General features: G+C 43.6%; 2 non-coding genes across 2 annotated transcripts; one reads left to right on the top strand and one right to left on the bottom strand.

The window, feature by feature from the left end:
* Nucleotides 1–3,215: 3,215 nt before the first annotated feature.
* On the bottom strand, nt 3,216–3,330 carry LOC136752116 (U5 spliceosomal RNA). The gene has a single exon (XR_010817279.1). It is a non-coding gene; the product is annotated as a U5 spliceosomal RNA (small nuclear RNA).
* A 5,794-nt stretch (nt 3,331–9,124) lies between these two features.
* On the top strand, nt 9,125–9,239 carry LOC136751964 (U5 spliceosomal RNA). The gene has a single exon (XR_010817147.1). It is a non-coding gene; the product is annotated as a U5 spliceosomal RNA (small nuclear RNA).
* The last annotated feature ends 5,423 nt before the right edge of the window (nt 9,240–14,662 follow it).

The following is a 14,662-nucleotide window of genomic DNA, read 5'->3' as shown; positions in this document are numbered from 1 at the left end:
ATACAGATGGGCTCCAAACAGCACAGAGGAATTTAACCAAGCAATCAGTTCTACAGAAATAACAGACATCATCAACACTTTCCTCAGCTCACAGTACCAGCCTGATGTGACAGGATTAAATCTGGCCATAAATGATATCAATCAAATATTTCAAATTGCAGCCACAATGGCAAATCTTAAAAAGACAAAGAAAAAGATCAACCAGAATCATACACACACACAGACATGGTTTGATGATGAGTGTAAATCAATAAAAAACAAATTCAAGGCACCTATCCAATCAAAAACATCATCAACCACAAGACACAGAACTATGCCAACAGTACTGTGAGACCCTAAAACACTACAAACACACCCTTAATAATAAAAAACAGAAACACACAAACAAAACACTCACAGACATAGAGAAATCTGTTGACCAAAACCAGTTCTGGGAAATGTGGAACAATTTAAATCAACAAAACAACAAGAATTGGCAATACGAAACAGAACCATTTGGAAAAAATACTTTGAAAACCTTTATAAAGATATCCAACAAAATGACCTGACACACAAACAAATTGAAACCAGGGAAAAACTGAAAATACTCGAACAATCAATTAAAAATAATCAAAACCCAAATGACGCTCCAATCACCCTACAGGAACTATCTAAAAAGCTCCAGGCACTTCCACCCAGAAAAGCCTGCAGCCCGGACAGCATCAGCACTGAAATGCTCAAACACAGCAGCGCACAACTGCAGGAGGCTGTGCTTAAATTGTTCAACATGGTCCTCAGTACTGGTTACTTCCCTGACATCTGGAAGCAGGGGCTGATCACCCCAATCTATAAGAGTGGAGACAAATTCGACCCTAACAACTACCGGGGCATCTGTGTTAGCAGTAACCTTGGGAAGGTGTTCTGCAGTATCATCAACGCCTGGATACTGGCCTTCCTTACCGAGCACAGTGTCCTGAGTAAGAGTCAGATTGGCTTCCTCCCAAATCACCGCACTACAGATCATATTTACACCCTACACACCCTCATAGACAAACACGTCCACTAAACAAGTAAAGGCAAAATCTTTGCCTGTTTCATTGATTTCAAAATGGCATTCGATTCCATTTGGCACGAGGGACTTTATTACAGAATTCTTCAAAGCGGTGTAGGGAGTAAATTCTATGATATTATAAATACAATGTACACCGAAAACAAATGTGCAGTAAAAAATTGGCAACAAAAGAACAGAATTCTTCACTCAGGGGCGGGGAGTGAGGCAGGGCTGCAGTCTGAGCCCAACACTGTTCAACATCTACATCAATGAGTTGGCAACGGTGTTGGAGCAGTCTGATGCCCCTGGCCTCACCCTAAATGACACAGAAGTCAAATTCCTGCTCTATGCGGATGACCTAGTCTTGCTGTCGTCCACAGAACAGGGGCTTCAGCAAAACCTTGCACTGCTTGAGCAGTACTGTTAGTCCTGGGCCCTGGCAGTAAACATGAAGAAGACAAAGATCATGATTTTCCAAAAAAAAATTCCTCAGGGAAACAAATACCACTTCACGCTAGGCAACACTACCCTAGAACACACCTCACACTACACTTACCTGAGCCTGACTATTAGTGCGTCAGGGGGCTTTAACCTGGCAGTGAAGGCACTCAAAGACAAAGCAAGAAGAGCTTTCTACACAATCAGATTGTGAATGGGATATTAATGTTATAGAATCTTCTTCTGTCTCAAACTAATTGACAGTGTGATCCAGCCCATTGCGCTGTACGGTAATGAAGTACAGGGTCCACTCAGTCAACAGGACTACACTAGGTGGGACAAACATCCAATAGAGACCCTGCATGCTGAACTCAATAAAAACATACTGCAGGTGCACAGGAGCACACCAAACCACGCATGCAGGGCAGAATTAGGCCACTTCCCAACCCTCATTAATATAAAGAAAAGAACACTGAAATTCTGGATGCACCTGAAGAAAAGTGAGTCAGACTCACTCCAGTACAAGGCCCTCCAAACCCAAGAGCTCAGCCCTGAAAAGAGTCCACTGAGTCAGCTGGCCCTGAAGCTCACGGCACTGACCCCCGCTAATACTGCGAACAGAGACCAGCTTCAGGTCAGCACTGCTTACCTGCCCCCAATCAGAGTCAACCAAATCATAAAGATAACCAAAACCTCCTATCTGGAACATTGGAACAATGAAACCAAATCCCAAAGTAAACTGGATTGCTATCGGGCCCTAAACAGAGAATACACCCTGGCAGAATATCTCTTCACTGTCAGAGATATGAAGCAGAGATGGATCCTGACCAAGTACAGGCTCAGTGACCACAGCCTGGCCATAGAGACGGGCCGACACAGGCAGAGCTGGCTACCCAGAGAGGAGCGGCGCTGTGGTCACTGCGAGACAGGAGAGGTCGAGACAGAGATGCACTTCCTCCTCCGATGCAATAAATATGCCAAATTAAGGGACACGTTCTATAATAAATTCATAAATATTATAAAATCATTCTCTGAATTGATGAATGAAAAAAAAAAAGCTATCCTCCTGGGGGAGGGACACACAGCCCCCCTGGCCGCCCAATATGTAGCCGCCTGCCACAGCCTGAGGGGCTCACTGTGAAAACATGACATACATGAGCACCAGCTGTAACCTGATAACTATAAAGTAAATGTACATGTCTATTAAGATTTAATTTATAAATTATAATGTTACTGTTTCATTTTTTTTGTTTCTTTTTTCTTACCTTTTATTATTTTTCAATGTATGTATATATCAACTGCTTTGGCAACACTACGAATCTGTTTGTCCTGCCAATAAAGCAACCTTGAATTGAATTGAATTGAATTGAGAGACAGAGAGAGACAGACAGACAGACACTAACACAGCCACCCGCCCACTCACACACACTCTATCTCTCTCTCTCTCACACACACACACACACACATACACACAACCAGCAAGACACACAGAGCCAGCCAGCTTAGCGATGACATCACGAACCTCTCTCTGAGCTGACTGCTATGACATCACAGAGCACGTGCATTCCGTTGCTTGCCGTCTGTCAACCACTCAGTCACTGCCAGCCAGACTGCCTGGCTGGCTGGATGGGGGGGCTGTTTGCTGCTGCTGCGTACCTTAGCAAGCTTATCTGCTTGACCGGCCTTCCTCCTCCTCCGCCCACATGCCCACCTATGCCCGATCTGCTGTTCACCTGGATCACAGCTCCGCCCCAACAAGGCAGAGCCTCCCAAGAATGGTACAAACTCATCCACGTTCCCCTCCATGGAAAGCTTTAGCAAAAGGCAAAAGCGTTATAAGTAATGAAGAGGAACCCGAGTCCAAGACGCTTCCGACCAGCCATACATATTTGTGTGTATTAAAGATCACATTTTATTACATTTTGTTTTTCTGTACTTTATTACATCTTATTGTGATTTTTAATTGTATTGTTAATTTTCCATATATATGTATGTATGTATGTATGTATGTATGTATGTATGTATGTATGTATGTATGTATGTATGTATGCATGTCCAATTGCTTTTAAAATACAAATGCACTGAATTCAGAGTGAGAGACAGAGAAAGAGAGAGATAGAAGTGCTAGGGCACATCTGTAACATAAACTAGGGAACATTCGTCACATGCTTAGGGAACATTCATATCATACAGGGAACATTTGTAAAACGAATTAGGGAACCTTTGTGTCATACTAAAAGGACATACTGGTAAGATGTTGGACACATTTGAAACAACAAAAATGGCATTTGGTTATTTATTACGGACATTTATACCAGTCTGTGCAAATATCTATGCATATTCCAATGTTTGCTGCAGGACTTACAGATTGAGTGAGGGGGTCAATATGTTTGATTCAGAACAAACCACTGATTCCTCAATTTTGTTTTAAACATAATTTAAAAGAAAAGTGGGCTATACATTGGTCTGGAAAAAAGGAGCAGTGGTCCCTAAGACAATTCTTTTAGTTTTTGGACACAATTCCTAAAACCCATTTTCTGTAAAATATGTTATCAACTTGCATTAATATATCATCCAAACCACAATCATAATAATCATGAAAATGTTCATATTATTACATTCTAAGGGTTCTAGTCTATTGTGTATTGTATTTATTATCAGGCCCTTCTCTTATGTTTTACAGTTGTTATTATTATTCCGTACAATACAGGGATTAAATTAAGTATTTTAACCACAAAGTATTGGCTACAGTTATGATGCCTACTTCACTGTTCATATGCATACAGTTTCTGAGGTCTGGACCACTGCACAGTAGTCCCTGGAGTTGTAGTCCAGACCACTGCAAAATTCATGCTTGGATTTCATTTTTTTTGTGTAATCCATGTTGCAATAGCACCTACCATGTTCCTTTGTGGTGAGCTGGTTAATTCTGTTCTGGGAAAACCACAATCCTGCAGGTTTAATAAGTCTCTCTACACATCAGTCCCTGAGTACCTTCAACCAATGGTCATTTTGACCAATTAAGCCCAAGAATTGAGTCGATTAAGATCTCCTCATTGTGATATGGGGATTCTGACGGGGGAACATACACGGCACACAGGAACACATCGGCTTGTGTAGAAATGATTTCTTTGCTTATTTTAAGCCATATGTGTGACTCTGCTGTTTTGATGGGCTGTATGGAGTCACTGAGCTCTGCTTTGTACCAGATTATTATGTCCCCGGAGTCCCTGCCATGTCTGACGGAGGGCTTCTTCAGGGAGGGCACTATAAGCTCTCTGTAGCCTGAGGGACAGTGACTGGACACGTCTGCCCGACACCATGTCCCTTGCAGGATGATGACATCCTTGTCTCTCACTCTATCTCAGAACCCCGAACACTGAGGAGCCCAGGCCCTGGATGTTCCACATGGTGATAGATTGGGATCGCATTTCTTTCTACTCTAATTAAGCAATTTATATACTCCTTTGGAATTAGATATATCTGGAAATGTGTGAGGTGGAAAGGAAACAAATAAATAAATATTAATACTGGTGATATGAAAAAATAGGAAACGAATAAATAAAAAACAAACAAAAAAAAAAACTCCTGTCTTACACTCCTATATACATACACATACACACATATATCTACATATATACACATATATGTAAGCATCCATATATCTACATAATTTTTAGAAAATATGTCCATATATATCAGTATATAACTACATTTATACAGGGGTGATTTTCGGATGTGGTAATAGCTAGTCACCTCCTGCAGTGGTTTCTTTGTTATGCACAGTTACTAATCTTATCAGTCGGGTGCAGATGAGGTTGAGCAGGTGTCGGATCTCCTGCAGCTCCCCGGTGTCGGTGTCGGCCACTCTGCTGACCGCTGCTGCGTAGTTGCGCTGGCTGTGCTGCTGGGCTGCTCTGTGCATGTTCTGGATGGGCTCCACTCTGGGTCTGCTGTACTGTGGTCGGGCGTATCCAGGCTGGGGTCTGCGGTGTCCGGGCTGGGGAAGGTGGTGTGCAGGTGGAGGGTGGGGGCTCCCAGGGGCCGCTCTCCTGATTGGCTCGGGGTTGTTCTGGGTGGTGTGGGTGCTGGAGAACCTTCTGTGGCCATGTGGGGTGCGGGCTGGGTTTCGGCCCAGGGCGATGTCTTTGAGTGTCTTTGCGAAGACGCTCACTGCTTGTTTGTGGAGATGGACGTGGTCAAACAAGCTGTGGGCCCCAAGAGTGGGGTGGTGTGCCAGGTGCACATTTGGCATCAGAGCACATCCCCGAGAGATCTCAGCGTTGATCATGTGGATGGTGTTGGGGTGGAAGTCCTTCCTGGGCTGCAGGGTGGAGATGGAGCTGGCCACCTTGTCCTGCTGGGTCCTCAGGTCGTTTGTGCCTGTGTGTATAATAATATGGCTGGGGGAGCCGAGGCTCTCCTCGGACAGCTGAGTCAGGGTGTGTGTGTGTGTTGGGTGCACTGTGTGTGTCTGAGTCAGGGTATGTGTGTATGTCGGGCTCAGGGGTGTGTGTGTGTGCTGGGTGCACTCTGTGTGTTCGGGTCGGGTTGTTTGTGTGTGTTGGGTGCAGTGTGTGTGTCAGGCTCAGGGTGTGTGTTGGATGCAGTGTGTGAGTGGTGTGTTGTGTGAGAGTCAGTATGTCTGGATGTCATTGGGGTGGGAGGGCTCTGCACATTGTGCACTGCTGGGTTTCTTGAGGGCTAGTTGTTGTGGGCAGTGAATTTGTATAGCTGCTCCTTCAGGCTCTGCACTGTCTTGTCTCTGCGTTGCAGTTCCTCTCTCAGGGCCGTCAGCTCCCTCCTCATGGCCTCCCTGTCCTGCTGCAGCTCCCTCACCTCCTCCCTCAGCTCCCTCACTGTGACCTTGTGCTCGTGTTGGACTCTGTTGAGCTGGTCTGTTAGCTGCTCTGTGGTGTTGGAGGTTGTGAGCATGGCCAGCACCAACTCTTTTAGCTCCATCAGCTCCACCTCCAGCAGGGACATGTTCTCCCTCAGCTGGGACACTGTGTCGGTGTCTGAGGGGTGTCCTGTGCTGGGATGCGTGTGGATTCCTCGCTGTTCTCTGGCGCGGCGCTCTCCCCTCCGTTGGCAGGGCAGTGTGGGGCTGGACTCTCCTCCTGTGTGGCTGCGTCTGTGCTCTTTTGGACACGTCTCTCCTTTTTCTCTCTGTCAGCCAGCGTTTTCAGTGAGTGGAACTGATTTTCAAAGGTGCCCAGGCTGCCCTCGCTGCCCTGTATTAAGACTGTTCCAGTGTGGTACAGATTGATTGTCAGCATGGAGGTGTCTGGGTCGTCCTCCTCACTGATTGACACCTGCCTTCCTTTACTGATGCCTCTCTTTTTAATGTGCCTGTACAGTTGACAGATGGCAGCGTGCCAGGCGTCGGTGTGCTCGGTGTAGAAGACCAGGTTGCTGGTGACTTGCTGCTCACTAGTCTGAGAGAAGTCGGCTCTGAGAGTCTCTGGGTTGTCCTTCAGTATGTGTTGTCTGAGACTCTTCCTGGCCTGAGCGTTCTTCAGGTGCTCTGGGTAATGGATCGCACAGCTCCTGCTCATTGTATCTTTTATGAATTGATACTTTCAAATTCAAACCTCTGTCACTTTTCAAATATCAACAGCTTTTCAGTATAGACACAGTTCTGTGTTGATTATACTGTATGCTGTAATATTGAATATTTTCAAAGTTACATCATTTGTTTGTTTTTCCTATCATGTTACAAATGTTCCCTATGTGAAAGATGCATTATATATTAACATTGTCAAAACAATTAAATATATACAGATTATTATTTTCCGTAAAGTTATATCACATTGCTTGACAGTTTTTTATTGATCCTGCAAAATTGGGAAAAGTGTTTAGGGAACAATTGTAACTTAAAGTTAGGGTTAGTGTTAGGGTTAGGGTTATGAATATAATTGATATATAGAATTGTTATGAAGTGTAAATGTTTACATTACATTTTTCATGGATTGTCTGAAAGTTTCAGTTCTATATTCGATTTGGAAACCGTTTTTTCTATTTGTGTATATGAAAGATATACATCTATGCAATATCTTCACTATTAAAGATAAACGCATTATTATTTTCGGCATTGTTGAAGCTCATTGGTATTACTGTGACATTAGGTTATTATTGAAAAATATAAATATATATGAAAAGGTATCGAAAAAGAAATTAGAAACACCGTATACATTATTTTACTTTATAGCAGGGAGGAATCGCTATGTGTTATGTTGTTCCCCTAAGAACATATTTCAGTTGCATGTTGTAAAGCCGGACAGGTTAGAGTGACGCACGTCTTTGTGTTCTGGATAGAGAGGAGTAGTGGCGCTGCACTGCTGTGCTCGGCATTGTATTTGTAACTGCAACTCGGGCTCCAGCACCGGCACCATGTCGGTGGAAAAACGCTAAGTAAGCTCACACTGAGCTCAGTGTAATGTCTGCTCTGGAGAGCTCACAGTGTGACCTAGTCGTGAGTTCACATCTTTACTGGGTAGTCCTTGACAACTTAATTAACTCAATTCTTGGGCTTAATTGGTCAAAATGACCATTTGTTGAAGGTACTCAGGGACTGATGTGTAGAGAGACTTATTAAACCTGCAGGATTGTGGTTTTCCCAGATCAGAATTAACCAGCTCACCACAAAGGAACATGGTAGTTGCTATTGCAACATGGATTACACAAAAACATTGAAATCCAAGTTTGCAGTGGTCCTTGGGCCATTGCGTGGTGATCCAGATCACTTCAGCATGAATTTTGCAGTGGTCTGGACTACAGAAACTGTATGCATATGAACACTGAAGTAGGCATCATAACTGTAGCCAATACTTTGTGGTTTAAATGCTTAATTTAATCCCTGTATTGTACGGAATAATAATAACAACTGTAAAACATAAGAGAAGGGCCTGATAATAAATACAATACACAATAGACTAGAACCCTTAGAATATAATAATATGAACATCTTCATGATTAGTATGATTGTAGTTTGGATGATATATTAATGCAAGTTGATAACATATTTTACTGAAAATGGGTTTTAGGAATTGTGTCAAAAAACTAAAAGAATTGTCTTAGGGACCACTGCTCCTTTTTTCCAGACCAATGTATAGCCCACTTTTCTTTTAAATTATGTTTAAAACAAAATTGAGGAAGCAGTGGTTAGTTCTGAATCAAACATATTGACCCCCTCACTCAATCTGTAAGTCCTGCAGCAAACATTGGAATATGCATAGATATTTGCTCAGACTGGTATAAATGTCCCTAATAAATAACCAAATGCCATTTTTGTTGTTTCAAATGTGCCCAACATCTTACCAGTATATGTCCTTTTAGTATGTCACAAAGGTTCCCTGTATGTTATGAATGTTCCCTAAGCATGTGACAAATGTTCCCTAGTTTATGTTACAGATGTGCCCTAGCACTTCTCTCTCTCTCTCTTTCTCTGTCTCTAACTCTCAATTCAGTGCATTTGTATTTTAAAAGCAATTGGACATGCATACATACATACATACATACATACATACATATATTTGGAAAATAAACAATACAATTAAAAATCACAATAAGATGTAATAAAGTACAGAAAAACAAAATGTAATAAAATGTGATCTTTAATACACACAAATATGTATGGCTGGTCGGTAGCGTCTTGGACTCGGGTTCCTCTTCATTACTTATAATGCTTTTGCCTTTTGCTAAAGCTTTCCATGGAAGAGAACGTGGATGAGTTTGTACCATTCTTGGGAGGCTCTGCCTTGTTGGGGCGGAGCTGTGATCCAGGTGAACAGCAGATCGGGCATAGGTGGGCATGTGGGCGGAGGAGGAGGAAGGCCGGTCAAACAAATAAGCTTGCTAAGGTACGCAGCAGCAGCAAACAGCCCCCCCATCCAGCCAGCCAGGCAGTCTGGCTGGCAGTGACTGAGTGGTTGACAGACGGCAAGCAACGGAATGCACGTGCTCTGTGATGTCATAGCAGTCAGCTCAGAGAGAGGTTCGTGATGTCATCGCTGAGCTGGCTGGCTCTGTGTGTCTTGCTGGCTGTGTGTGTGTGTGAGAGAGAGAGATAGAGTGTGTGTGTGTGTGTGTGAGTGGGTGGGTGGGTGGCTGTGTTAGTGTCTGTCTGTCTGTCTGTCTTTCTGTCTCTCTCTGTCTCTCGCTCTGTAGATGCATCATAGGGAACATTTGTAATAATCTCTCTTTTTGTTTTTCAAAAATGTGAATGAACGTATTTCACGTGGGTTTTGCATTGGTTGGAAACGTTTTAAGATTATTTATGAAGTGTAAATTGGATTTGTCTCAATTCTCCGTAGTTTTCAATGTATGTGCCATTCAGTAGCATTCATGTTACAGATGTGTCCTATGCAGTGGTAGGGTCAATAAAATGTCAATAAAATTTTATTTTAGCAATTATGGAGGAAGAAATGGAAATAGAGGGTCCTCACTAATTATCTAATTTACCAACAACGTTTAAAATTAGGTCTTGCGAAGCTGCAGAAAATGCTGTATAATTGTATGTGTGTTCATACAGCAGCTGCTATAGTCTGATAGCTTTTGAAGACTCTGTATAGGAAGTTGAAGAAAGTGTTTTGTGATAATTATATTATGTTTTATATTAATACTAGCATTAGAAATAGTTTTGTATATAGACTGAGCAGATTAGATTTAGCAGGACAAGTAAAGGGTCAACAAGGTCGATTTGTTAGAAACTCCTGTCAGTAATGAAAGATTACACAGTGCCGAAATAGCCTACAGATGTCTGCTGTGAATTTGTTTATGACTTAATCATTTCTCCAGATAGGGAGGAATTGTTTTTGTTAAAGAGCGATTGACACTAGGTAAATGACGACCGTGGGATCGCATCTTCCTAGTGCACATCAAAGACAGACATCTGCTTTGGATCCATCACCTCTTCACGGGAGGACAGATCGTAAAACGGACCCGGACCTGTATCTTCTGATTGGATGAACGGCCATAAGATGTTACGTCATTTTTCCAATAAAGTTGTACTCATGTCTGTAAACATTAAGCCTCACTTAAGGAATTATTTCTGACAGTGGAGCTTCCGAGCGGCCCGATTAAAGTTCTGTTTGCTTTGTCTCCACGACTCTCCACTTATTTCAGACACGGTTCTACAGGGTGAATGTGGAGTCCATTGTTTCGGATTTAAAACAGTTTGTTAACTCGGCACAAGCTCTGTTGCGGGGCTCTGCGGAGCTTGAGAATCCGGAAAGGTTTAGATTGAGAATACTAGAAAAAAAACTAGAAAACAGTGTTGCCCTGCAGGGCCTGAACAACGGAAAGGCTCCAGGACTGGACGGGCTGCTGGTGGAGTTCTTATAAGACTCTGTGGCCAGTACTAGGGATGGACTTACTCAGTGTGTGTGAAGAGGGTGTGCTGGACGGTGTGCTGCCATTGAGCTGCAGGAGGGCAGTACTTACACTGCTCCCTAAAAAGGGTGATTTATGTTAAATCTCCAACTGGAGACCTGTGTCATTGTTGTGCTGTGACTTTAAGATCTTGTCAAAGGCCCTTGCCAACCGTCTCAATCCAGTTATGGGATCCCTAGTGCACCCAGATCAGACTTATTGTGTCCCACAGCGCTCTATATTTGATCATTTTTGGCGAGGTACCTGATGTCGGCATCCAGGTTGTTTGGCTTTCAAGCAGGTTTGATCTCCTTGGATCAAGAAAAAGCATTTGATCGTGTGGATCATAAGTATTTGTTCCATACCTTGGAAGCTTTTGGTTTGGGCCCTAATTTCTAGGCACTGATTAAATGTTTGTATAATAATGTTTTTAGTGTGTTAAAAATCAATGGCGGGTTGAGTACCCCATTTCCAGTGCAGAGAGGGATTAGACAAGGCTGCTTGCTATCGGGAATGCTGTATTCCTTGTCCATAGAGCCTCTCTTGCACACGCTGAGGACTGTGTTAACTGGTCTGAGCATCCCGTCCTGCAGTGTGGTGTGTGTTCGGTTGTGTGCATATGCAGACGATGTGTGTGTGTGTAGTGGGGGACTTGGACGTTGTGCTTTTGGAAGAGAGCCTAGAGAGATATGGGCAGGTGTCATCAGCAAGAGTTAATTGAATGAAGAGCAGTGCGGTGCTGCTCGTAGAGTGGGGGGGGGGGGCGGCAGCCCCTGGCTTTGCAAGCTGGGCTGCAGTGGAGTAGTGGGGAGTTAAAGTGTCTGGGGGTGTTTCTGGGGGGAGAGAAGGCAAAGCAGAGGAACTGGGAGAGGATAGAGGAGCAAGTACAGGAGAGGTTGGGGCGCTGGCGATGGCTGCTCCCCCAGCTCTCGTACAGAGGGAGGGTGCTGGTCATTAGTAATCTGGTGGCTTCAATGCTGTAGCACAGGCTAGTGTGTGAAGCCGCCAGCAGGTGTGCTCACCAGACTCCAGAGGATCCTGCTCCATTTCTTTTGGGACGGGCTGCACTGGATCAGGCAGAGAGTGCTTTTTCTACCAGTAGCAGAAGGTGGGCAGGGACTTTTAGACCTGACCAGCAGGGTGGCAGTGTTCAGGTTACAGACAGTTCAGAAGCTGCTGTTCTCAGAGGCTGTAGCTGGACAGGCAGTTGTTTGTGACAGACATGTCTCAGTTGGATCTCAGAGGGGTTCCACTTTTTTACCATAGTGTTTTGAAAGCGTGGCGGCTAGTGCGGGTGCGAAGAGACATGGAGAGGTTGGGGGCTTATTGGCTTTTGAGAGAGCCGTTGCTGTGTAACCCTGCACTGCGGCTCCCTGTGTTGGAGTCTCAGGGCTTGCACAGCAGGCTGGTTAAGGCAGGTGTGACCAGGCTGGGGCAGGTTGTGATGGGGAGGGGGGGTGGCTGGATGAGTGTGGAGACCTTGGCAGGAAGGCTGCAGGTGCACTCAGTGCGAGTGGTAGGGGTGTTGCTGTCTCAGTAGAGTGTGGCCCTGCAGGAGTAGGGGCTGGGTGTACAGGGGGAGGTTTGGATGGGCAGCAATGAATCCGATAGACAGAGGCTTTTCATTGAGCTGAAGCTTTCCCCTTCCATGCGGCTCAGGCAGGATAAGCCAGATCTGATTTTACAGATGAAGGAAGTCTCCGATGTTGTTTTTTCTAGTGCCAATAATAAGACACTGTATCAATTTGTATTGAAAACAACTCATTTTGCACAGTTAAAAGATGTCCCTGATTCACCCTGGAGAGGGAAGCTGCTAGTTGAGAGTGCAGTTCGCCCAGCTTGGGGAACCCTGTATACAGCCCCCCTGAATAAGAGAGCTGGGGATTTACACTGGCACTTAGCAGTGAATTCCTTTCTGTCCATTATTGATCATGATGTGACTGATGCCTGTGTGTTTTGTGATCAAACGAAAACTGTTGCTCACCGTTATTTAGACTGTAATAGATTACAACCTTTATTTCTATGGTTAAAAGTTCCTTTTTCAACTCTCATTGTGTTTTTCTCCACTGAAGTTCCACTGAAAGACAAGGTCAAGTTAACCAATTTTTTGATAGGGCAAAAAGAGTAGGAAACGGAAATTGAGTGGCCATGTGTTTTTTGAGGTTTTGACTGTTTTTAAAATTAGTGTAGCTGTACAAATCACTGTCGATTATGAATACCACAAAACAATGTGTAGTGTGGATCAGTTTGAGAAGGTATGGTGCCTTGATAGGGTTCTCTGCCTGGTTGGGAAGGAGGGTTTGGTTTTAAATATATAAAGAGTGATGTCTGTTCTGTTTTTATGGTAATTGGATAGTTGTTTAACAGCTGCATTTTTTGGAGGCTGCATTGTTTTAATTTTTTAATGCTTTTTGTTGATTTTGTGTGTTGAATGATGCACTTTTGTAATAAAGTACATTTTAAAGTAAAAAAAATCTCTCTCTCTCTCTCTGTCTCTCGCTCTGTAGATGCATCATAGGGAACATATGTAACAATCTCTCTATTTGTTTACCAAAAATGTGAATGTCCTATGCAGTGGTAGGGTCAATAAAATGTCAGTAAAACTTTATTTTAGCATTCATGGAGGAAGAAATGCAAATAGAGGGTCCTCACTAATTATCTAATTTATCAACAACGTTTAAAATTAGGTCTTGCGAAGCTGCAGAAAATGCTGTATACTCGTATGTGTGTTCAAACACCAGCTGCTAAAGTCTGAAAGCTTTTGACGACTCTGTATAGGACATTGAAGAAAGTGTTTTGTGATAATTATATAATGTTTTATATTAATACTAGCTTTAGAAGTAGTTTTGTTTACAGACTGAGCAGATTAGATTCAGCAGGACAAGTAAAGGGTCAAGAAGGTTGGTTTGTTAGAAACTCCTGTCAGTAATGAAAGATTACACAGTGCCGAAATACCCTACAGCTGTCTGCTGAGAATTTGTTTATGACTGAATTGTTTCTCCAGATAGGGAGGAATTGTTTTTGTTAAAGAGCGATTGACACAAGGTAAATGAAGACCGTGGGATCGCATCTTCCTAGTGCACATCAAAGACGGACATCTGCTTTGGATCCATCACCTCTTCACGGGAGGACAGATCGTAAACGGACCCGGACCTGTATCTTCTGATTGGATGAACGGCCATAAGATGTTATGTCATTTTCCTATAAAGTTGTACTCATGTTTGTAAACATTAAGTCTCACTGAAGGAATTATTCCTGATGTGGGGCTTCCGAGCGGCTTGATTAAAGTTCTGTTTGCTTTATCTCCGCGACTTCTACACTTATTTCTAAGACGGTTCAACACACACAGCCAGCAAGACACACAGAGCCAGCCAGCTCAGCGATGACATCACGAACCTCTCTCTGAGCTGACTGCTATGACATCACAGAGCATGTGCATTCCGTTGCTTGCCATCTGTCAACCACTCAGTCACTGTCAGCCAGACTGCCTGGCTGGCTGGATGGGGGGGCTGTTTGCTGCTGCTGCGTACCTTAGCAAGCTTATTTGCTTGACCGGCCTTCCTCCTCCTCCGCCCACATGCCCACCTATGCCCGATCTACTGTTCACCTGGATCACAGCTCCGCCCCAACAAGGCAGAGCCTCCCAAGAATGGTACAAACTCATCCACGTTCCCCTCCATGGAAGCTTTAGCAAAAGGCAAATACATTCATATTTGTGTGTATTAAAGATCACATTTTATTACATTTTGTTTTTCTGTACTTTATTACATCTTATTGTGATTTATAATTATATTGTTTATTTTCCATACATATGTATGTATG

This window comes from Amia ocellicauda, chromosome 6 (genome assembly GCF_036373705.1).
Source record: "Amia ocellicauda isolate fAmiCal2 chromosome 6, fAmiCal2.hap1, whole genome shotgun sequence".
Classification (NCBI taxonomy): Eukaryota; Metazoa; Chordata; class Actinopteri; order Amiiformes; family Amiidae; genus Amia; species Amia ocellicauda.
The sequence above is the reverse complement of the archived record's forward strand: the minus strand, read 5'-3'. Positions and strand labels throughout refer to the sequence as shown.